A 24068-nucleotide genomic window follows, 5' to 3' on the forward strand; every position below is an offset into this window, starting at 1 on the left:
TTGTTTAATTTCCACGTTTTTGTGTAGAAATGTGAGTTTCTGTTAGGGTTGATTTCTAGTTTTATTCCACTGTGATCTGAGAAAGTACATGGTATGATTTCTATTTTTTTAAATTTCTTGAGATTTTCTTTGTGTCCTAGGATATGGTCAATCTTAGAGAATGTCCCGTGAGCTGATGAGAAGAACGTATATTCAGTGGATTTTGGGTAGAATGTTCTGTAGATGTCTGTCAGACCCAATTGTTCTAGAGTTTTGTTTAAGTCCATTATTTCTTTATTAATTTTCTGTTTGGAGGATCTGTCTCGTGCCGTCAGTGGGGTGTTGAAATCTCCGGCGATTATGGAGTTGCTATTAATCCATTTGCTTAGCTCCAGTAAGGTTTGCTTTATGAATCTGGGTGCACCTAAGTTGGGTGCATATATATTTAAAATTGTTATCTCCTCTTGTTGGACTGTGCCCTTCACCATTATATAATGACCCTCTTTGTCTTTTACTACTTTTGTTGGTTTAAAAACTAAATCGTCTGAAATTAGAACTGCCACACCAGCCTTCTTTTGGTTTCTATTTGCTTGGAATATTGATCTCCACCCTTTTATTTTTAGTCTATGTGCATCCTTGCAGGTTAAATGTGTTTCCTGAAGACAGCATATACTTGGCCTGTATTTTCTTATCCATTCAGCCAGCCTATGTCTCTTGAGTGGAGAGTTTAAGCCATTCACATTTATTGAGAGAACTGATAGGTAAGGTAGATTACTGATCATTCTGTTGGGTTGGATGTTGTTGCTATGATTTCTGTCTTGAGCCATTGTAATATCTGGCCTTTAATATCTTTGGGTTTTGGTTGTTTTTATATCCGTGGATTATTATTATGATGTTCCGTGTGTAACGCTGTTTTAAGTACTTCTTGTAGGGCTGGTCTTGTCTTGGTGAATTCTCTGAGCCTTTGCTTGTCTGCGAATGTTTTTATTTCTCCTTCATATATGAAGCTTAGTTTTGCAGGGAATAATATTCTAGGCTGGGCATTGTTTTGTTTCAAAAGAGTGAGAATGGGGCCCCAGTCTCTCCTTGCTTGTAAAGTCTCATTAGAGAAGTCTGATGTTATTCGAATTGGCTTTCCCTTGTATGTCACTTGCTTCTTTTGTCTTACAGCTCTTAGAAGGGCCTCTTTAGTTGATACTTTGGTCAGTCTGATGACTGCATGACGTGACGTCTTCCTGTTTGCATTGAATCTCCCAGGGGTCCTCTGGGCTTCTTGAACTTGTATATCGAGATTTTGAGCAAGGCCTGGGAAATTTTCCTCTATTATATCTTCAAAAAGCTTGTCCAGCCCTTGAGTGTTGTCTTCCTCCCCTTCGGCTAAACCTATGACCCTCATGTTAGGTTTTTTCACATAATCCCACAGCTCTTGTAGGCTTTGGTCTTTTCTCTTGTTTCTCTGCTGTATTTCTGTGACTGATTTATTTAATTGGAAGGTGTTATCTTCAAGCTCTGAGATTCTTTCTTCTGCTTGATCTACCCTGTTCTTGAGACTTTCCACAGTATTTTGTAGTTCTCTGAGTTGATTCTTCATCTCCAGGACTTCGGTTAAAGTTTTCTTCACTGTGTCAATCTCTTTGTTGAACCTTTGTTCCATTTCTTGGAGGTTTTTTGTGTTTTCTTGGTGTTGGTTATTGAGTTGTTGTTGCAGCTGGGTGAGTGTTCTTATGATCCACATACGAAATTCCTTTTCTGTCATATTGGTTGCCTGATTTTGGTCGGTGTCCGTTTCTAGGGGGCTGGTGCTCCTCCTTGGGGGTGTGTTTTCCGTTTGGTTCTTCATATTTCCTGAGTTCTTTCGCTGACTTCTTCCCATGTCGATCAGTTGTTGTTTCTTTCCTTAGGTTATTGTTTGGGTATTCACACACCTTGTTTAGTTTCTGAGGCGTTAGGTGGTGCCTGTGGGTGAAATTGGACCACTCCCTGTATATTGAGTCAGTGGATGCCGTGGAAAGGCTGTGCAAGATGCCGCCCCTGTCAGTAGGTGGCGTTTGCTTGGAGGAACAGGCTATGGTGTTGATTTTGAGTCCTGTTATCAGCTCTCGTTCTGGGCGGAGCTGGGTTGGGTAAGCCTGCCCTCAGGCCGTTAGCAGGGGTCAAAGTTCTGTTCTCAGCTTACAGGGAAAGCTGTCAGGGCAGGGCTGGAATGGTCCCGCTCAGCCAGAAAGTCTGGAGGTGGGGGTGGGGCTGTCTGAGACCCGCAGTCTGCAGCAGGCCTCGCTTCTTTCCACCCTCCCCAACTCTGCAGCTACTCCTGGGCCTCTGCCAGCAGGCCAGACCACAAGCCACCAGGCCTCCCCGGACTGTGGTGCCGGCGGGGAGGTTCCCTGCACAGGAACGCCACCTGGGTTGGGCGCACGGCCTCCTCCTGGGAGGAGGGTTGCCCTCTAGGACACCGATCCGCCCCTGGAGGCACACAGCCCTCAGTAGGCTGTTCGCGTATAATCCTTCTGTGCCCGGGGCAATGCTAGCCCTCGGTGCAGGGGATTTGGTCTGCAGGTCCGACCTCTGGGTCCCAGAGTTCAAACTGTATTCCCACCAGGGAGAGGATTTCCGGTCCTAATTCACCCACAGGGAGCCCAAGCTGGATCTATGTCTCTCAGCCTCTGAGTCGGCACCGTTTTCCTGGGAACACGGTGCCAGCAGCACCTGGGAGGGCGGACGGGGTCCCAAACGGGAAGGTCCCGTTCCCTGGAGGTGCCTCCGGCTGGTGGCTGTATTGTCTCTCTGGGCAGCCGCGGGTAGGGTCGGCGGAGGGGGGGAGGAGGCAATATGGCGCCTGCCGCGCGGCTTGGGTCCGTGCACACGGAGGTGCCCGGAGGAAGTTGGGAACCTGGTGCCACGTCTGCTACAGGCTCACCGTTGGCAAGCGGCGGCAGTCTCTGGGCTGGTGTCCGCAGGTCTCTCCACCCACTGGGGAGCCCGCCAGCAGTCCCGAATGCAGGGGAGGGGAAACAGCAATTCCACCTACCCTTGCCGCTGGTCTCCGGGCTGCTCCGGTGGTCTCAGCCTCCAGTTCTCCTCCGCAGCCTCCTCCCGTGGAGTCTCCCGGGGTCTCAGGTACCCCTCCTTCCGGCCCTTGTCCGCTGTATGCTCGTCTTCTTGCTTCTTTCCTCTAGTTTCTGCTAGAATTGGTCTTTTCTGTAGAGACCCTCTGTCTGGCGGTGTTATTCGTCCGCCATCTTGCTCCGCCCCCTATTCAGATTTTTTACCTAGCGTCCTTTTTTCGGTTCCAGGAGTCTCTCCAGAATACCACATTACACTTAGTTATTGTGTTCCCTCAGGATCCTGTTACTTTTGACTGTTTCTCAGACTTTCATTATTTTTTATTACCTTGACAGTTTTGAAAGGTATTGGTCAAGTATTTTGTAGAATGTTCCCCAATTGGGAGTTGTGTGATGTGTTTCCCATGATTGGACTGGGATTGTGGATTTGTGGGAGGAAGACCACAGGGGCAAAGTGCTCTTTCCATCCATTGATACGAACCTGGATCAGCTGGTTAAGAGTGTGTGTCAGGTTTCTCCATCATAAAGTTGCACTTTTCTCCTTTCCCACACTACTCTTTGGAAAGAAGTCATGCTGAGCAGCCCACACTTAAAATTGTGGAGTTATGCTCCACCTCCTTGAAGGCAGAATGTTAAAATAAATTATTTGAAATTCTCCAGCATTACAGATGTATCTATATTTTGTCCATTAATACAAATATTAATAATTATAGCCAGTTTTTACATAGCATGTACAAAGTACTAAGTTCTCTCCTATGATGTTTCTCACACATATCTACACGTGTTTGTAAGCTTTTTATTACATTTTATTTGATATTAAAAGTATAACTATCCCAGCTGTACTTTGCTTCACATTTGCCTATTATTTCTTTTCCTATCTATGTCTTTATTGTCAACCTTTATCTTTAAAGTAAAAAAAAATAGCTAGATTTTTAAAAATCTTATGAGTCTTTTAAATCTGTGACTTTGACTCATTTTTACTTATTATATTACCAATAAACTAGAATTTATTTTCACTATTTTTGTTTCTAAGTACAATGCTTATAGATTAATCTTTGTTTCTTCCTTCCATCCTTTTTCCTTCCTTCCTTCCTCTCTCTTTCCTTCCTCCTTTTATTTCCAATTGCTTATATAAGCTTATGTATTTCATTGAATTTTTATGATGGCTACAATTCACTTATGAAAGCATATAATACTCTTTTCCTTGTCAATCTCTCAATTTCTTTAATATCTATGTCTCCCTATCATACACGACCAGAACCTTGGACAACTTTTATCTCACTTTGTCTCTACTACAATTCATCTCACCAATGTTGATGTGACTTTAACTTGTAGATTACATGTTGTGAATACATATTTCCTTTTAATCATCATTTATTCAAACATGTAATCTTTACTAATGTCTTTATTTATTCTTGCTTTCTATAAGTATTACTTCCTTGGAGACTAGTTTATATTCTTTTTAAGAAATGTGCTCTAAAAAATAATTCAGATGAAGTCTTTGGGTATTAAGGTGAAAAGATTTCTCTTTAACTCTATCATTTAAATTGCATATTTTCTGGATAATCTAGAATCAGTTTCTTCCTCTGCCCCCCCAACAGTGGATGATCTCATTGTCTTGCTGCTTTTGAGAAATTTGATGTTATTTCTCATGCCTGTGGCTTTATAGGTGATTTGCTTTTCTTCTCTGGAAGCCCTTTATAATTAAATTTCTCTCTGATGTGTCTGGATGTATGTTTTTATTTATTTTTTTGTTTCTTGTGTGCTGCCTTCACACTCTGAAACTATTTTCAATCTAGGGTCATATGCTTTCTTTAGTTCTGGAAGATAGTCATTATTTCTTCAAAGATTATCTTCCTATATTATCTTTTTAATATTTCCTTTTAGGATTCCTATTAGATGAATGTTTTCAATCTAATCTGATTTTCTATACCTCTTAAATTTTCAAAAATATTTTCTGCCTATTTATACCATCTCCTTAATTAGAAAAATCTTCTCAACATGATTTTCTAGTCCTTTAACTCTTTGTATCTGTTCTGTTACTTTTCCATTGAATATTTTATTTAAATATTAATAATTATATTTTCCACATCCAATATTTCCAACTAGCTCTTTTTTATAAACATCATTTTCCCCCACATTTTATATTTTCCTAAGGATATATACTATGCTTATTGAAAGTTTCTGTTATTTCTGCTCTGTTAGCTCTCCTTTCTTAGTATATTTTTTGTTGTTGATGTTGCTGCCTTGTATTACTGTCACATTCCTGAAATATTTTGAGACTTTTAAAAAAAATTTACTATTACCTTATCAGTATTCTTTTTACAGGGTCAGCTTCCTTAAATTATAACCTCTAATCCTAGACTTGTTCTATCTGTGATTTTGAAGAAGGGGAGCTACATCTCCAGGTGGATCACCTGTTGATATAATCTGCCTTACCACTTTGACTTCTTTCTGGACATACACTTTCCCCATAATACCAATTGTCCCATCATCCTAGGCTCTCTTTGTTCCAGAGACACTCACCCTCTGTGGCAGTTAGTTGTCTGGTCCATGTTGGAGAATATGGGGGAATGGTGCTCATAGGAAGTTGTCCAATTATCACAGACTTACTATTTTCCCCCTTTAGAGTGTAAATCCTTGTGGGTGGAAACTTTGTGTCATTTACTACTATCTTCAGCACTAAGGGCAATGCCTGGCATAGAGCAGCCCTTCTATAAATATCTGCTGGAGGAATAAACATATTGTCAGGCTCCTATCCCAGCAGGGCTCTGTGACTCATTCATGTCTAGTTTGTATTACAGCCTTCTTGATCATGGTACAGATGGGACAAAATGAATAATCCAGAGTAAGTCTTCAAGGCAGAGTGTAGTTTTTTAATCTGATTCTTTTCTTTTTAGGGATGCGGGAAGTTCAAGTTCTGGAGAGTGCTAGTCAAATTTTGCACTACTCTACTGGAGTTGTACTTAGGTCATGTCTTCCAGCCTGGACTTCCGAAAAAAACTTGAGAGAGAGAGGTAACAACATACCTGGAACTTTGCACCCTAACCCCTGCCCTGTCTGTTGCTTCAGGTTGCCATTTCTATGACCTAAAAAGGGATCCAGAGACTTTAAGCCTCATGATGTATTTTCACAGTTTTGTACCATTAGTTAAGATAAGCTACACGTTCGGGCAAATAAACTATATTTTCTAGCATCTCCTAGGTTTGATGTGGAAGACAGAGTCAGCAGCCAGTGCTTAATTTTTACCTTCATGGTAAAAAACACAAGCTCTAAAATCTACTTTTGATGTGAATTTAAGTAAACAGTGAATTATTTTCAGTAAAAAATATTAAAGAAATTATTTTTGAGATGATATGGCAAAAATTATGGAGGTCATATAAGAGAATATGAGCCTATGACAGAAATTATGAATTTGTTAGGAAAATGACTAATTCCTTAAACATAGTAGGTGCTCAACAAACTCTTGTTGGATATGAATGGAATGCATGAATGATGCTTTATCCCCGAATATAAACTCATCTCTCATTGGAGATCTTGTCCCTGCAGGGATGTGACCGGGGAAGCCAGGCAGGAGAAAGAACCCCGACGGAGAAGATGCAGGTGAAGACAAACTTTGCCAACCTTACAGTTTTGTTAAAACTAGCCCTGCCTACAGCAATTTAGGAAAAGACAAATGTTAAAAGCTCTGACAGGCTGAAGCAAAGCCAAGGGGAATTGGAATATTGGATCAATTTTTTAATTGACCAGGGACAGCATAAAACACATGTAAAGATCCCAGCCCTGACAGGAGCGAGCTACTCAGCAGACTGAGCTGCCTGCTTAGGAAGCTCCACGGCTGCACCAACTCCTGGATCTGCTTCTGTGCCTGGCGTGTGCAATATCTATGATCCCGTTAACCCTCTCCTGCAAGAAACATGGATCCAATTGAGCAAACCCATCGAAAACTAGATGTTAGAGGCCACTTAACATGTGCAGGTTTCTCATATATGGAATGTGACAAAGGGATGGCAAGTCAAAGTCAAGCAGGAACCAAAAGGGAAACATCTTGGTGCCACCAGTGAACTTAATAATCATGCAGGTTGCTGGATGTATAGAGCCCAATCTCTACTCTACCACACTAGTTTTCTCATCTTTAGGTACCATGTTATTCATCTAAATGAAGATCTGCTTGTAAGATTACATTGGAAAAACTCCTAAATGCCCAATTTAAGTACATTGGAAGTTTGACAGACAAAGCATTCTGCCCCCAGGATATCACTCTGCCTACACAAGATCTTTCTTTTTTTATTGTGTTGATAAATTCATGCTTCTCACTGGCTCAATGCTTGACTGTAGCTTCTAACTTCTGTGGCTGTAAGAAGTGAAGGAAAGTATACTAAATGATGTCAGATACAGACCACAACAAATGAGCAAGGGACCTATCTTATAGTGGATGGAGTAGTAGGCTGAACATCAGATTCCTAGTTTTCTGACTATCTCTATGACTTTGGGCAATTCGTCTACCTGCGTCTCAGTAAGTCATCAGGAAGGGGAGGCAGGTGGCTTAGGTAATCTCCAAAACTCCTTTCAGTTCTGACATTTAAGAAAAATCATTTTCAGTAACCCCGCCACATGAGCTTCATCATTAAGACCAATTTAGAGAAGAGGCAACGGGTTTCATAGTTATTTTACACATTGCCAAGATTGGGAGATTTGCACTGGTTCTGAAGCTTGCTTTCTATTATTCTCCTTATCCCTCTCTAGAAACCTTGTATTGCTTAGGTCCAAGTAGACCTCTTGCCCCATTGGGCTGAGGCTAAATAAATTACAGATATGTACAGATGCAAACACAGACACAGACACAGACACACACACACACGTACTTTTTCAGTAGACTGCTGCCTGAAGGAAACATGGAATCTGATAATTAAGTTTTGGCAGGACAGGATCCAACTCTAGGTAACCTGCTGTGGAGTGTGAAATAACATCATCTTAATTGGGCAGATTGGGAACAGCTCAATCTAGAATAAGAGAATGGCTGGACATAATCTTGGGTATATTTTTCCTTTGAGGTAGCAGCTCAGCTAAGTCTTTGTTGAATACAGTCAAGGCAAAGGGACAGTACCATCAACCACAAAGAAAAAAAAAAAAGATTGGGGATCAACCAAAGAATGGTTAAAATATGACTTCTGGTAGTGATCCCAAGAAACTGAAAGTATCACGGAAAATTTTTGTGATATCAGGAGTAGTTTATACTTTGAAGATTTTTTTTTCCTATTACTGTAAAAATGAGCATAATCCTATATAACCTAGTCAGGGAGAGCATTCTCTTCACTCTTCTACTTGGACAAAGCAATTAAGTTGCCAGTTCCAAATTTCAACAGAGGCTTGAAATGGGCTTAATTAGGGTAAAAGGGTTTGGGTTATTTATTAAAATTTCCACTCATCAGCTTATGTTTTGGAAAGCAGAGAGTTCCATTATCAAACTGGTGTTTTTGTAAGGAAGGTGGAAAGCTGAATTTGGTGGGAGCAGGAAGCTAAGCTGATGGTTTTGTGTTGCTACCAATGCTAAGGAGAGGACCAAAAGCAGCAAGGTAGGTCTGACAAAAACAAATTAGAACCTGAAAAACTCTTCTGACTTAATAACCTGTAGTTTTCTTAGTGAAGAAATTATAAAAACAAATAACTATGACTCCTACTAAAGAATGTTTCAACCTATGTGTTTGAAAGTTGTACCCTGTGGGGAAGAGCATGGCATTAGAATCCAGTCTTCAATCAAGGCTCTTTCATGCTTCTGTAAACTAAGGCAACTTACTCAACTTCTCTGAGTCTCAATTTCTTTAACTGTAAAACATGGATAATAATATGCACATTGCACATCTTACAGCTGTTGTAAGAATTAGAAATAATGTTATTCAGTTGCTCAGTGCCATACACGAGTATCTCAAATGCCACAGCTCATATCTTTTCATTGCAATGGAAGGTACAAATTGAGATGCTGTAAATTAATATTCAAGGAGGATTTGCCATTTTTTAAAAAACTAACCTTGCTACAAATCATTTTGAAAAGTAAATAGTTCTGTTGAAGTATGGCCAGTGGCTTACTGCTCAAGTTTAGATTTTTATAAATGGTATTTTCTTCAAATGAGAGCACATGCCAAATTTTAGGACATGATTTGAAAAAATGATGTCCTGAGCCTTACTACACCAGAGACAGCTTGACCTGGGTACTAGTCCTATGGGCTACAACCATCTTTGAAGAAGGTTGCGATAAATGGCTGTTCCAAAGACAGAATTACTTGCTGTTATGCTAGAGAAAGAAGAAAAAAAGAAAAGGATAGTATTAACTCTTTTCTCCAAAGATGACTTAGAAAAATGCCAAATCTTCTGTGATATCTTTCCTGATCACTTCTCTACCCCAATAAATTGCTTCTCCATATTCCCATAGTACATTGGTCATATCACAATCTTTATCTATGACAAATACCTATTTTTAAGTAACACCTAGTTTTAAGTACTTGTTATATGCCACTGTTCGAATGCTTGATATACAATAAATCTTTTAATCATCTGTATAAACATAAGGTGGGTATTGTCCCCATATTATAGATGATAAAGCCAAAGCACAAAGTTGCTAAGCCACCTGCATAAGGTTCTATACTGGGAAGTGAGATAGACAGTGTCCAAACTATTTTTTTTCTGCAGTCTACGCTGTCAGCCACACCAAGCTGCGCTGCCTCTCTGGGCGACATATTTGAAAATCAATCTATTACAACTATTATTTTGTGGACTCATGGTTGAGATAGAATCTGGAAGAGAAGGTGATCCTGACAATGCAGAAATAATCATTAAGAAAAACAGAGTGTGGCCAGAAAAAGCATTTTTCCCCTTCAAGTTTTTTCTAAAGGCCATACTGGAATGAGAACAGAAGTCTGGAATGCCAATATGCTGACGAATTGCTTACCAATGCTTAATGAATTTGTCAACAATTGCATTTCCATATGTTAGATATATATATAAGCAAAATCGTATAACACTGCCTATTTATTCTAAGAGGAGAACTGGAAAGAAAGTACCCTATCCAGGCCCTCACTCCACCCCACCCCACTTGTTAAGGTAGCTGTAAGGCCTCTTGGGGATTGATTTCTGCTTACTTTTCCAGTCTTGCATTTCCCCTCTTTCAAGTTCTGCACTGCAATCATACTTAAATGGACTCATTTACCAGAAAATGCTCCAGTCTCTGCCCTGCAGGTCATAGTACCTGCTGTTGCCTCTCTATGGGCCCACCTATTTTTTTTTCTTTTCCTTTCTTTTCTTTCTTTCTTTGTCTTTTCTCCTTTTTTTTTTTTTTTTTTTTTAGATAGGGTCTCACTCTGTTACATGGACTAGAGCACAGTGGCATCATCATAGCCCACTGCAGCCTCAAACTCCTGGGTTCAAGTGGTCTTCCTACCTCAGCCTCCAGAGTAGCTGGAACTATATAGATATGTGCCACCACACCTAATTTTTTTCTATTTTTAGTAGAGACAGGGTGTTACTGTTGCTCAGGCTGGTCTTGAACTCCTGGCCTCAAGCAATCCTCCTACCTCAGCCTCCCAAAGTGCTAGGATTATAGGCATGACCCACCATGCCCAGCCATCATGGACTAATTCTTGCTCATCACTGAGATGACTGAGCATTACTGCAGAGGAACTCTTCCCTGACTCCCTTCCCTGGGTTTGGGGCTTTGCCTCTTATTCCCATTTCACCCTGTGGCACCCTTCAAAGAGGTTATCACCTGAACTGTGTCGGCCTGGGTAATCAGTTGCTTGACTTTTCTGCTCAGCAGTGAGTTCCATGAGGATGGGGAGCATAGCTATTTAGTTCTCATTGATTCTCTGGTACCTGGTCTCCTGCCCCCATGCTGTAGGTTACGAATATAAACTTGGGAGCTGGAATCTCAGTCCCACCACTTACTAGCCATGCAACTGCAAGCAACTTATTTATATTCTCTGAGATTTACCTTTTATTTGTATAATAGAAGTAATAGCATCTACCTAAGTTTGTGGTTAGGATCAAATGAGAGAATCAAGTAAAAGCTTGAAAACAGTGCCTCGCCCAGAGTAAACTGTAGGTGGCTGCTATTATTAGTAATAGGTTTTAGTACTGATAGGCTTTCGATGAAAGCCTCAATTCATTCCAAATAGTTGGAAATCAGTAACAAAATAGGTGGTCACCTTGGGCTGTGTAATCATTTTAGGGAGATTTGGAGATTGTGGCTCTCAGATGTCAGTTCTAATTACTGTCCTCAGTGTGATGCCAGGACATATTGCCCTTGCTGGGCGCATTGAAACGCTGCTACTCCTATTCATGCTTTTTCTGGCCCAGTTGCTTTCTCCCCTGAACTCTTGTGTTTCAAATATCGTATCAGCATTTTCTCTGCTGAAAGCATTGCAAGTTTAGGGATATTGCTCCTTGGGGCATCGTTGGCTGCCTCTGGTAAACAATGCACAGTGTGTTTGCTTTAGCTGTGCAAAGAAGCCAGGGAGGAATTGGATTTGAAGTCCTGGAGATCTTCATGGGCAATGGCTGGGGAAGGAGGCAGGGGTGGCTTTGTTTTTTTTGTTTTTTTTTTTTCATTTGAGAATTGTTTGCCACCTCGTATTAAAGTTGTGAAAGGTTCATTTTTTTCTCCATGTTTCTGGATGATTCTCTCCCTCTTTGCATTGTTCTTTATCATCATGGTCACTGACACCCAGAACCATCTGGAATACCTCCCTTGGCTGTTCTCTACACTCTAACTTCTGATGGAGGTTGGAAGGGGAAGAGCAGAGTCTGTCTCTGGGACATCTCCACATGTCCCCTTGACCTTCTATGAGCTGATTCTTAATGACGCCAATCCTGGTTTCTCTGTGCTTTGGTTGTTAGTGTTTGCTTTTGGCATTTTTTTCTATGTACTATAATTGCTTAATTGAGACAGGCTTTCACATAAAGAAACAAATAGCACTGGACTCTGAACTAAGGAACTAAAACCCACTTGGGGTTCTATTTTTATATTATTATGCAACTTTGACCAAATCATTTCACTTCTTACCTTCTCAGTTTCCTAATCTGTAAAATCAGCAAATTGGAATAATTTCTCTCAGGAAATTTGCTTTGAACATGTATAATTTAATGGTGAAAATATAAGGCCCTTGGAAGGCTTGGTAGGTAGATAATTCAAGGACAGGAGAACTTCCTGAAATCCCTTCATTATCCCATCAGCATCTCTCAAGAACTGGGTCACTGTCAAGGCACATTGCAAGGTTGGCTGAGTCAGACCATGTCTGTCACTGCCTAAGGGGGACTCACAGAGCCTGGGATAAGAGGGCAGAACACCTAGGGTGGGTTCCCCCCCTCCAGTTTTCCTGCTAAAGTAACTCCAACAGATTATATACTTCAGAGAGTCATGGGTATAGATCAAATTAGCATGCTGCGAGGCTGGAATTCTGTTTACGTCTCATATTGTATCTTTAAATTCATGCAAATCTTATATTTTACTCCAAGATATTTTTAAATAAAAAAAATGCTTGAAATTATTTAGTATGAAGTGAAATTGATAATCCAATAATGCATACTGAGGTGGGTGCCCTAGGTATCTTCTTAGGATACGTGTCCTCCAATTTGAGCAGCATAGATTTTTCAGCAATATTAGTTCATAGAACACACTAGCGCCAGGCACTGTTCCAAGCGCTTTGCAAGAAGGAACTTCCTTTAGATCACAGGAAGCCTTAGATCACAAGAAGCTTTATAGTTTGTGAAGTAGAAAGGCAAAGAATATTGTTTCAACAGTGTCTCCCTTATCTGTGAAATAGGAAAGATAATAGCAATACCAAACCCACAAATTTAACGCAAGGGTTAGACAATATGATATACAGGAAAATATAGTATAAACTGTCAACACTGTGCACATGCAACTATCTGTGTTAGCTAATGCCAACCTCAACCAGGACATCTAGAGTATTAGAATAGACAGAAGCTGTGATTAAATTCTGCCAGTTTTCCCAGAGATCTAGGATTGGATAAATTCTCATAAATTCAAAATTCTACTGGAGCAATTCAGGGAGTTTATGGGGATAGTATAGTCCTGAAAGAAAATGGATCATATTGGGCAAAGATCAAAACATATACATACCAAACTATACATTTTTCCCCAAATGAAAGCATAGTTGAATAGGGGCAAAGAGTAGAACTATTATTGAAGCCATTAATTTTCAAGTGCGTTCTTCAGGGGCATTATCAAGATTTTTTTTTAAGCAAATACCTTCCATTATCCAGGAAGAGAATTCCACCCATAAATGATAGCTTAATAAAGATTTTTATTCTTCCCCTCTCTACCCAGTGAAGAAATGACTTCTTCCTCTTGCACCGACACAATTATTCTTCTTACTTTTTAATGACATTGGTTATCTTCATCTTTTTTCTGTAATACTAATTTTATATTCAGATATGAATCCTGAATACTTATTGTAAAATGGCAACAGAACACAGCCATTTAGAAGATAGTAAGACAGTGAGGAAGAAAACTATTGCTAAATTTATATTAAAAGAAAGATTACTTCCAAAGAGATCATTTGCTTTTCTCAATGAGATCCAGTGTCTGAAATCTGAAAAGGTTAGGAAACAGTCAGTTGGGCTTCATTTTTCTTTATGTTTGCAGTCACATTATTGGCCAGAGATCTGGCATGGTACCACGGACCACCTGGGTTGAATTTGGACTCTTGATCTTGTGCCATTTGAAATTTATTTTCTTTATTACTTGGAATAGAGCCAACTCTGGGACAGGGTTTGTGTAAAGGAATGTAAGCTCAGCAAATGGAGGGGCAGATGATTTTAGACCACCAGAGCCCCATAACCTTCCCTCTTCCTGGCAAGAATCAACTTCCATCCATTTTTATTAGTCTCTATGAGTCTATGAGCATATATTGTGACTAATGAATATCATGGAATTATTTTTAAAAATCAGTCTTACTATGTTTCTACATATATTCAAAATAGTTTTAGATATAGTTTTAGTTATATAATTATATACATAGTTATATCCAAAATGGTCACTCTAGTGGCTTCTACACTGGCCCAATAATGCAGATATTGTCCATAAATAATTTTTGTTACTCTTCTTTGAGGCAGGATTTTAGAGTCTACTTGAAAATTATACAACTGATTAATGAATTAACCCTATAAATCTAATTGAGTTTAACATACTGCTTTTCAAATATACTTTTAGGCAAACAAATAGAGAAGATATGGATCACTTATTTATTCTTTTTTTCACCTCCTTTCAATATCTTTGTGGAACCCTCAGGTGATAGGGGAAGAGTCCAAAACATCTAGAAAGTAGACAGAACATGAATTTTGGAATTGGTGGAAGAATTTCTTTGGGGAAAATTATAGTCTCTTCTGGATTACTTACTTTGTTTCCTAAATTTAACTGTGTATTAATTGTTATTATCCCCTAATTTTATATAATAAAGCCTTTTCATACAGAGTACAACACCCATATATACCCCACCTACATTCATTGAGGGTTAAACATTTTGGATCATTTCAAAGTTAATTGCAAATATCATCACATTTTACCTTAAATGTTTATTAATCCCTGTATCACCTATGAATAAAAATATTATTCAAAATGTATTACCATCATCACACATAAAACAAGTAATTCCATGATAAAATTTAACATTCAGTGTATATGCAAATATTCCCAGTTTTCCAAAGAATGTGTTAGGGTACAGATGCACGCTCTCTCTTTCTCTTGCTGAATGAAGATCTTACCCAGGTTAATGCATTCCACTTGTTTTTATGGCCCTTTAATCACTTTTAATAGACTAAACAACAGCCCCCCCACACACTTTTTTTTCAGTATTGACCTTTTTGAAGAATCCAGCCCAGTTTTGCTACAGGTGTTTCACATTCAGGATTTGTCTGACTATTTCTTCTTGATTTCTTTCACTTTGTTAACAGAAAAAAAAAGACAGTAAAAGAACAAGGACATTGAAACCAGAGGCCTGCGTGACTTTGGGCTAAACACTGGAAGCAAGAATATGTCACGGGAGATGTTTGCTACATTATATGAGATTTTGGAAGGAGACTTAAGAGGCTGTAGAGGTCAAGGTGTCCCACCATGACTCAGTTGCCAGATTGGATGACGTGCTCAAAATAGTGACTACCAGATCAGTCTGTGTTTTAAAGGTGTATTTTCCCCTTTGCAATCAATAAGTAATATTTGGGATTATTCTTTGACACAATGTGAAAATAGTTTCCCAACAAACTTTTTTTTTTTTTTTTTGTGAGCAGTGGAAGATAATTCCCAACAAACTTTTACCTAATGGTTTTAGCATCTATGTTTGTCCCTTGCCTAAACCAGTCCTTACATCAGAGTTTTTAAAATAGTGATACCCAATTTCTTTCTCTGTGTATTGGCCAGCTTTAACTAAAAGAAGAGCTTTTACTATCTCTCTTACCTTTTCAATCACTATAGACTCACAGATGTTTATTTATTCAAATGTTATAATTAATTATACTCATTGTTCACTATCATGTTTACATTGTCCCAAATTTGGTAAGTAGGAGCATGCTTAAGCAAGTTCTTGTGTCTTTGTTACCTACCTACATTAATCTTGAGCACTTTCTTGATTCTCAGTATAATTAAGGGTCTCAGCTCAAATTGTATTCTCCTGTAGACCTGTTGTTTTAAAACATGTCTATACATTTTTTGACATTACTCCTGTCAAAAGGAGGATTCTAACACCATTCCCATTGAATATGAGTTGGCCTTAGTAACTCGGTTCCAACAAATAGAATGCAGCAGCAGTTATGCTGTGTAACTTGTAAACTAGGTCATGAAAGGAGATATGGCTTACGTGTGTTTTTCTCTTTCCTGAGACACATTCCTTGGGAGTTCTGAGCCAGCATGTAAGAAGTCTGGTTATCCTGAAGCCGCCAAGGTGCAGAGACCACATGGAGATGAAAGAGAACCCCAGCTCTTCCAGCCCCAGCTGTTTGGGTCTTCCTAGCGTCACTTGCCAAACATGTGAGTGAGCCTTCAAGTGATTGCAGCTTCCAGGCTATGAGCTGCGTCAGCTGACACTGAGTGGAGCAGCGATGATGTTCCTAGCACATCCAGACAACATTGCAGATCATGAGCAATATTGATGCTCTTGTTTTATAAACCACTAAGTTTTGGGGTGATTTATTTCACAGCTAAGATAACTTGAATGACCTAAAATCAATTTTCTAATAATCTCTGTTATCTCTTAGTGGGAAATGATATTAAAAATAAGATTTGGGGCCGGGCGCGGTGGCTCATGCCTGTAATCCTAGCTCTCTGGGAGGCCGAGGCAGGCGGATTGCTCGAGGTCAGGAGTTCGAAACCAGCCTGAGCAAGAGCGAGACCCTGTCTCTACTATAAATAGAAAGAAATTAATTGGCCAAATAATATAGATAGAAAAAATTAGCCGGGCATGGTGGTGCATGCCTGTAGTCCCAGCTACTCGGGAGGCTGAGGCAGGAGGATTGCTTGAGCCCAGGAGTTTGAGGTTGCTGTGAGCTAGGCTGACGCCACGGCGGCACTCACTCTAGCCCGGGCAACAAAGCGAGACTCTGTCTCAAAAAAAAAAAAAAAAAAAATAAGATTTGGGGCCAGGCGCGGTGGCTCACGTCTGTAATCCTAGCACTCTGGGAGGCCGAGGCAGGCGGATTGCTCGAGGTCAGGAGTTCGAAACCAGCCTGAGCAAGAGCGAGACCCTGTCTCTACTATAAATAGAAAGAAATTAATTGGCCAAATAATATAGATAGAAAAAATTAGCCGGGCATGGTGGTGCATGCCTGTAGTCCCAGCTACTCGGGAGGCTGAGGCAGGAGGATTGCTTGAGTCCAGGAGTTTGAGGTTGCTGTGAGCTAGGCTGACGCCACGGCACTCATTCTAGCCTGGGCAACAAAGCGAGACTCTGTCTCAAAAAAAAACAAAAAAACAAAAAAACCACACTAAGATTTGGATATGGATTCTCTCACTGCTACTGGGTACTTTCACTTCCAAAACTTTTCAGTAGACAGGGTAAGGAACAATTATGAGTTTATATTTTTATTTCCAATTAAATTTACCATTAAAGAGATGCCAACTACTTTTATTATCAAATCTTTTTTACAATGAAAATTTTGGTTCATAATAATATGAATGTATTTACTTCGCCTACAATGATACAGCCTAGTGCAAAAAAGTATTACTATTAATATTACTAAAACAAAACTATTAAAATTACTATTAATAATAAGCCTACTGAGTCAATTTAATAATTTCTATGCAATTCTTGCTGTGTGATTTTTAGAATATACCCCATTAAAGATGTAACATCATAGTATGGAGTTCAAAACCACTGGAACTTACTCTTTTTGCTAAAATGGCTATGTTATCCATTTGATATAAATTTAGATTCTTTGGTTTAATTTTAGGGTTTTTCTTATTTATTTTTAAACTTATAAACATTTACATGGTTCAAAAGTCAAAACTACATAAAAGGATGAATTCAACTTCCTGGCTCTTCTATTTCCTTTTCAGGTAAACGTGCTTATTAATATTCATTTGTCCTTCCTGTAAATATGCATACTTATTTCCTTTTCTTTCTTATACAAAAAGTAACAATAATATTGTTTTCTTCACTTGGCAAAATAACTTAGAATTCATGGGGGAGCTATTTCTTATTCTTTTTGAAGAATGTATAGCATTTAATATTTTGATCTATATTCATATATTCAGCCAGTTCTCTTGATGCATATTTAAGTTATTACCAATCACTTGCTATTAAAAAGAATTCTACAATTATTAATAACCTTGTGTATGTTTTTTGTGGCTGTAATTGTTTTGTTTTAATGGAAATGAATCTATAGGGTTAATTTGAAGAAGTGGGTTTTAGGAATCAAAGATTAAAGGTATATGTTATTTTGTAAGATAGTGCCAATTTTCCCTCTTTAGTAATTGTAGTCTTTTGAATTTCTACTAGCAAATTATGAGAGCACCTATATCTTATTGTATTGCTCTAATTTGTCTTTCATTATAAGTACGATTTAATTTTTTTATATGTTTAAGAGCTATTTGCCTTTCTTATTTTCTATGAACTATTTGAACTATTTATTCATGTCTTTTATCCACTATACTGTCAGGTTTAGTCTTTTTCTTCTTAATAGTTAAGAGCTCTTTATGTACCAGAGTTATAGATGGTGTGTAACATACTTTGTGAACTTTTTTTCACTTTGTTTATGGCATTTTTTGCCATAAAATTTTATTTAATAAAGATTATCATTTTCATTTTTGCTTCTGGATTTTGAATCATAGTTGGAAACATTCCAAATTTATAAATTTAATCATGCTTTCTTCCAGTATTTTTAAGCTTTTTTTACTTTGAGATTTCTGATCCATTGGAGTTTGACATATATGTGATATCTTTTTTTAAAATCGATTTCCAGTTGTCTTAGTGCCATATATTCAACTTTTTGTTTTATTGATCCTTTGTATTATTTTCTTTTTGTACAATTCATTTAGTTTCGCTCTGTCTTTTTTATTTGTTTTCTTCTACTGGCTTTGGGTTTGGTTTGCTCTTCTTTGTCTAATTCCTTCAGATGTGACATTAGGTTTTTAATTTGTGATCTTTTTGATAAATACATTTAAGGCTGTGACTTTTCCCCTGAAGAATGCTTTTGATGAGTCCCATTGATTTTGATAGCTTGTCTCCCTTTGTTGTTCAGTTTAAAGAATCTTTGATTTACATCTTAATTTAATTCTTAGTACAACAATCATTCAGCAGCAGGTTGTTTAATTTCCATCACTTTGTGTAGTTTTGAGTGCTTTTCTTGTGATTGAGTTCTAGTTTTATTCCATTGTGCTCCAAGAAAATACTATGATTTTGATTTTTTTTTAATTTGTTAGGACATATTCTGTGGCCTAAAATATGATCAATCTTGGATAGTGTCCTATGTGCTCATAAGAAGAAGGTATGTTCAGTGTTTTAGGTAGAATGTTCTGTAAATGTCTGAATGGGGAAAAGTTGAAATTATTCCCCCTAAGAACTGGAACAAGACAAGAATGTCCACTGTCACCATATCTATTCAACACAGTGCTGGAATTGCTAACCAGAGCAATCAGGCAAGAGAAAGGGTATCCACATTGGGAAAAGGGAGGTCAAACTATCACTTTTTGCTGACAGTATGATCTTGTATCTAGAAAACCCCAAAGACTCTACCAAGAGACTCCTGAAATTGATAAATTCAGCACAGTCTCAGGTTACAAAATCAATGCACATAAATCAGTAGTATTTCTTATATTACTAACAGTCAAGCTTAGAGTCAATTCAAAGACTCAATACCATTCACAATAGCTACAAAGAAAATAAAATACCTAAAATATACTTAACCAGGGAGATAAAAGATCTCCTCAATGAGGACTGCAAAAAAACTGAGGAAATAAATAACAAAAGATACAAACAAATGGGAAAACATATCATGCTTATGGATCAGTAGAATCAACATCAGTAGACTCAACATTAAAATGTCCATATTACCCAAAGTGATTTACTGATTCAATGCAATCCCCATCAAAATACCAACATCGTATTTCACAGACCTAGAAAAAAATAATTAAACACTTTATTTAGGACCAGAAAAGAGCCCAAATAGTGAAAGCAATCTTAAGCAAAACAAACAACAACAACAAAAAAACCCCACAGATCTGGAGGCATCACATTACCAGACTTCAAACTATACTACAAGGCTATAGTAACCAAAACAGCACAGTGGAAAAAAATAGAGACATAGACTAAAGGAACAGAATAGAGAACCTAGATATAAAACCATCTACCTACAGCCAACTGATCTTTGACAAAGCAGACAACAATGCACAGTGGGGAAAAGAGGCCCCTATTCAATAAATGGTGCTAGGAAAATTGGATAGCTATGTGCCAAAGAATGAAACAGGATCCATATTTCTCACCACTCACAAAAATTAATTCAAGATGGATAAAAAACTTAAATATAAGGCATGAAACCATAAAATTCTAGAAGAAAATGCAGGAAAAACTCTTCTAAATAAATAAGCCTAGGCAAAGAATTTATGACTATGAACCCAATGGCAATTACAGCAACAACAAAAATAAATAACTGGGATTTGATTAAACTAAAAAGTTTCTGCACAGCTAAGGAAATAATCAACAGAGCAAATCGACAACCAGAATCTACAAAGAACTCAACTAAATCAGCAACAACAAAAACAACCAACCTCATTAAAAAGTGGGCAAAAGACTTGAATGTAAGCTTTTCAAAAGAAGATAAACAAATGCCCAATAAAAACAAGAAAAAAAATGCTCAGCATCACTAATCATTAGGGAAATGCAAACTAAAGCCACAATGAGATATCCCCTCATTCCTGTTAGAATGTCTGTTATTAAAAAGTCCAAAAACAATAGATACTGGTGTGGAATGCAGAGAGAAAGGAACACTTATACACCTACTGTTGGTGGGACTGCAAATGAGTACAACCTCTGTGAAAAACATTACAGAGATTTCTCAAATAACTAAAAGTAGGCCTACTATTTGATCTAGCAATCCCACTACCGGGTATCTCCCCAAAGGAAAAGGAGTCATTTTATCAAAAAGACACCTGCACCTGAATGTTTAGTGCAGCACAATTCCCAGTTGCAAAGATGTGGAATTAACCCAAGTACCCATAAATTCATAAGTAGATTAATAAAATATGGAATATGTATGCCATGGAGTACTACTCAGCAATAAAAAAGATGAATTAATGCCTTTTGCATCAGTTTGGATGGAACTGGAGAGCATTATCCTAAGTGAAGTATCTCAAGAATGGAAAAACAACCACCAAAAATATTCAGTATTAAATTGGAACTAACCGATGAGCACTTACATGCACAGAGGGAAGTGAAACTCAGTGGAAATTAAGCAGGGGGTAAGGGAGGTATGTAGGGGCAGAGCGGAGGGGCAAAGACCTATCTAATAGGCACAATGAACACTATTGAGTGATGGGCACACTTATAGTCATGAGTCAAGCATTACAAACGTGATCCATGTAACCAAAAATATTTGTACCCCCTTAATATTTTGAGATAAAAGAAAAATTGAATTCATCATGGAGAAATTAAACAAAAATGCACACATTTGGGAGAATGTTATCAACATAGAAATGGATTGGTTTAGTCAGGGAAACACAAAACTTAGGAACTATAGAGAAAATATTAAAATGGCTGCCCAAGAAAGGAAATACTATAAACATACCACCACATGTACTCACTATTAAATTGGAACTAACCAATAATCGATAACTATAAACATGCTTGAAAATATATGATCAACTGAGAAAAATATCTGAAACCCAAATATCAAAGTGCTAATCTTAATACAAAAAGTTATTAAATATCAGTATTACAAATATCAATAACCCAATAGAAAAATGAGCAAAGTCCATGCATGATGGACTATATCCACATATAGAGAAACATGAACTGTGCATAAGCATATAACAAGAGAACAAGAATAATAGTAATTATAATGATAAGTAGCAATTAACATCCAAATGCTCACATTGTATCAAGGAATACCTAAGTGCTTTATTTGTATTAATTCATTTAAAACTCATAGGAATCCTTTGAGTTTTGTGTTATCATCCTCATTTTACCCATAAAAAAATGATTATAGATGAAATAAGATTATTATAAAGAACTTGGATATGCAAACATTAATCATTTTTGAAGCTAAATACCATTTTTATCAATCATATTGACAAATATAAAAAGTCTAATAATACACAGTGCTGCCAAAGGCGTGAGGACTCTCATAGTGATAGTCTCATAAGTTTTGGGAAGTGTATTAATTGCTGAAATCTCTTAAGATCATCTAGCAACTTCTTAAATGCATTTATGACTTTTAAACCATGGGAATTTCTGATACCAATTTCTCAGAGATATATAGTATTACATGTACACAAATATGAAAGTATACCAATTTTTGTTATGGCAATTTTTTCTACTAGCAAAGGACTAGAACAGTGGAAATGGCCATAAGTAGGGGCATGGTTATATAAATTATGTAACATGCAGACAATGAAACAACTGGATAGCCGTCATTGAGTAGGAGGTCAATTTCTATGTACTGATTATGGAAAGATTGTCAAGATTTTTAACAGATACGGGCAAGGTACAGAATTGTGGGACTAGTGTTAAATAAGGCAATGCACTTGCATATGCATATGAAGTTTCTGAAAAGCATATAAGAAACTCAACAGCATTTGTCTCTAGAGAAGAAATTGAAGGTCTGAGGTGAGAGAGACATTTGCTTTTCATTATGCAGTGAATTTTTTGCCATGTGCAGGTATTACCTTTGAGATTTGAAAAGAAAATACTAGAGAGAAAGAAAGAGATTTAAAACAAAATCAACCTCAGGACAGACATCTAGTCTCCCATGGTGGCTGTGTTGAAGAAAATGGCTCTCTGCAATGTTGTTCTGTTTGTGTGTTAGACAGATAACTATATATCTATATCCTCACGCCTTAAATTCGGGGGCTTTCTACCGACCTCTGACTCTACTTCTCATGGGAACTATTCCTAAACTGATTGAGAGAGTAACAAGCATAGCTCATATTTGGTTTTACTTGATAGAGAAATCTGCTATCGTGAGGCAAGCTTAAGAGTGAATCCTAGCAGTTGGAGCTGCAGGAGTACTGTGCATAAATTGGAGTAATACTTTGAAGCTGAGGGTTTCTTTTGCAGACCAGGAAGCCTTCTCAGTGGGTGGGATTCCACTAGCTTTAGGTTCACTTGCAAAAGCTTTCTGCCAAATGTAAATTCCACATAATAAGCAGTTTTCAAACTACATCCCTAGAGAACAAGCTTGTTAAAATTGTTCTTCGCTAAACAAATGTGTATTTGAAAAACTGGGGAAAATACTCATTTCATAGTTATCTTTTGGCCCCAGGGAATACTCAGAGAGGCTCGTGTTGAAGCAACCTGAGGGACGTATTAGCTGTTGCTGGCAGGGGTCAGTCCTGGTCCCAGTGCTGATTAATGTGCCCTGCAAGAGGACAGGCTCACCAAAATGTGGATGGTACCAAGCATTCAGGAAGGAAGCAGCATTTTGGAGACAAGAACAGAATTCAAACTGCTAGTAAATTGGAAAGGTAAAGAAGACAGACAAAAAGAAGAAGGGAGGAAAATATGAGAAGTACTTAAGATGTGGAAAAACATAAAGGTCAAACTCCAGGTGAAGAATTGCTTATGATGATCAGTGTTTAGCCAGAAACCCAATTCTGTGAATCGCACAAAATGGAAGAAAATAATTCTTTTATACCAAGAGCTTCTCAGGCATCATTTTGAGATCTTTTTTTATTTTGGAGTTCTAATATCTGCCTGGACAGATGTTAAGAAAAATCAGATATGGTGATGTGACTGATACATATAACCTAAAAGGAAGTATGTGAGAAGCAAAGATCATGTACATAGATTTCTAAGAAGCATTATGTGGAGGACCTCACAATAGCTTAAAGTCTGTGATAAAGGTTCCCATCAGGTACCACTATGTCTTAACAAAGATGAGTTAAGCCCCCTAATAACCTCCCTTTTAATTCAAATACCCTTGAGAGTAGATTAAGGAGATGATTATTTTGTGCTATAAACTGACATGAAACCCTTTATTTCTTATTCATAACACTTACTGAAATTGTAAATAAATAATTCAATCCCTTCCACAAATATTTATAGAGCACCCACTGATTGTCAAGCACTATTCTAGGCACTAGGTATTTATATTCCCTTTGAATTATGGAAACTAGCTAGTTTTTTTTTTTTTTAAGAGTTCATATTTTCCTTAAAGTAATGTATCTTACACATCTAGTAAAAAAACAGCTGGCACTCTTAGTTTTGCCTGAAGATCTCTTTGTCCAAACCTAAAAGATTATCAGTTCCATTTTCTATCTCCTAAGTTATCGCAGGACACTGTTTTCCCAAATATTTCATGACCATATAA

This window comes from Microcebus murinus, chromosome 17, assembly GCF_040939455.1.
Source record: "Microcebus murinus isolate Inina chromosome 17, M.murinus_Inina_mat1.0, whole genome shotgun sequence".
NCBI lineage: Eukaryota > Metazoa > Chordata > Mammalia > Primates > Cheirogaleidae > Microcebus > Microcebus murinus.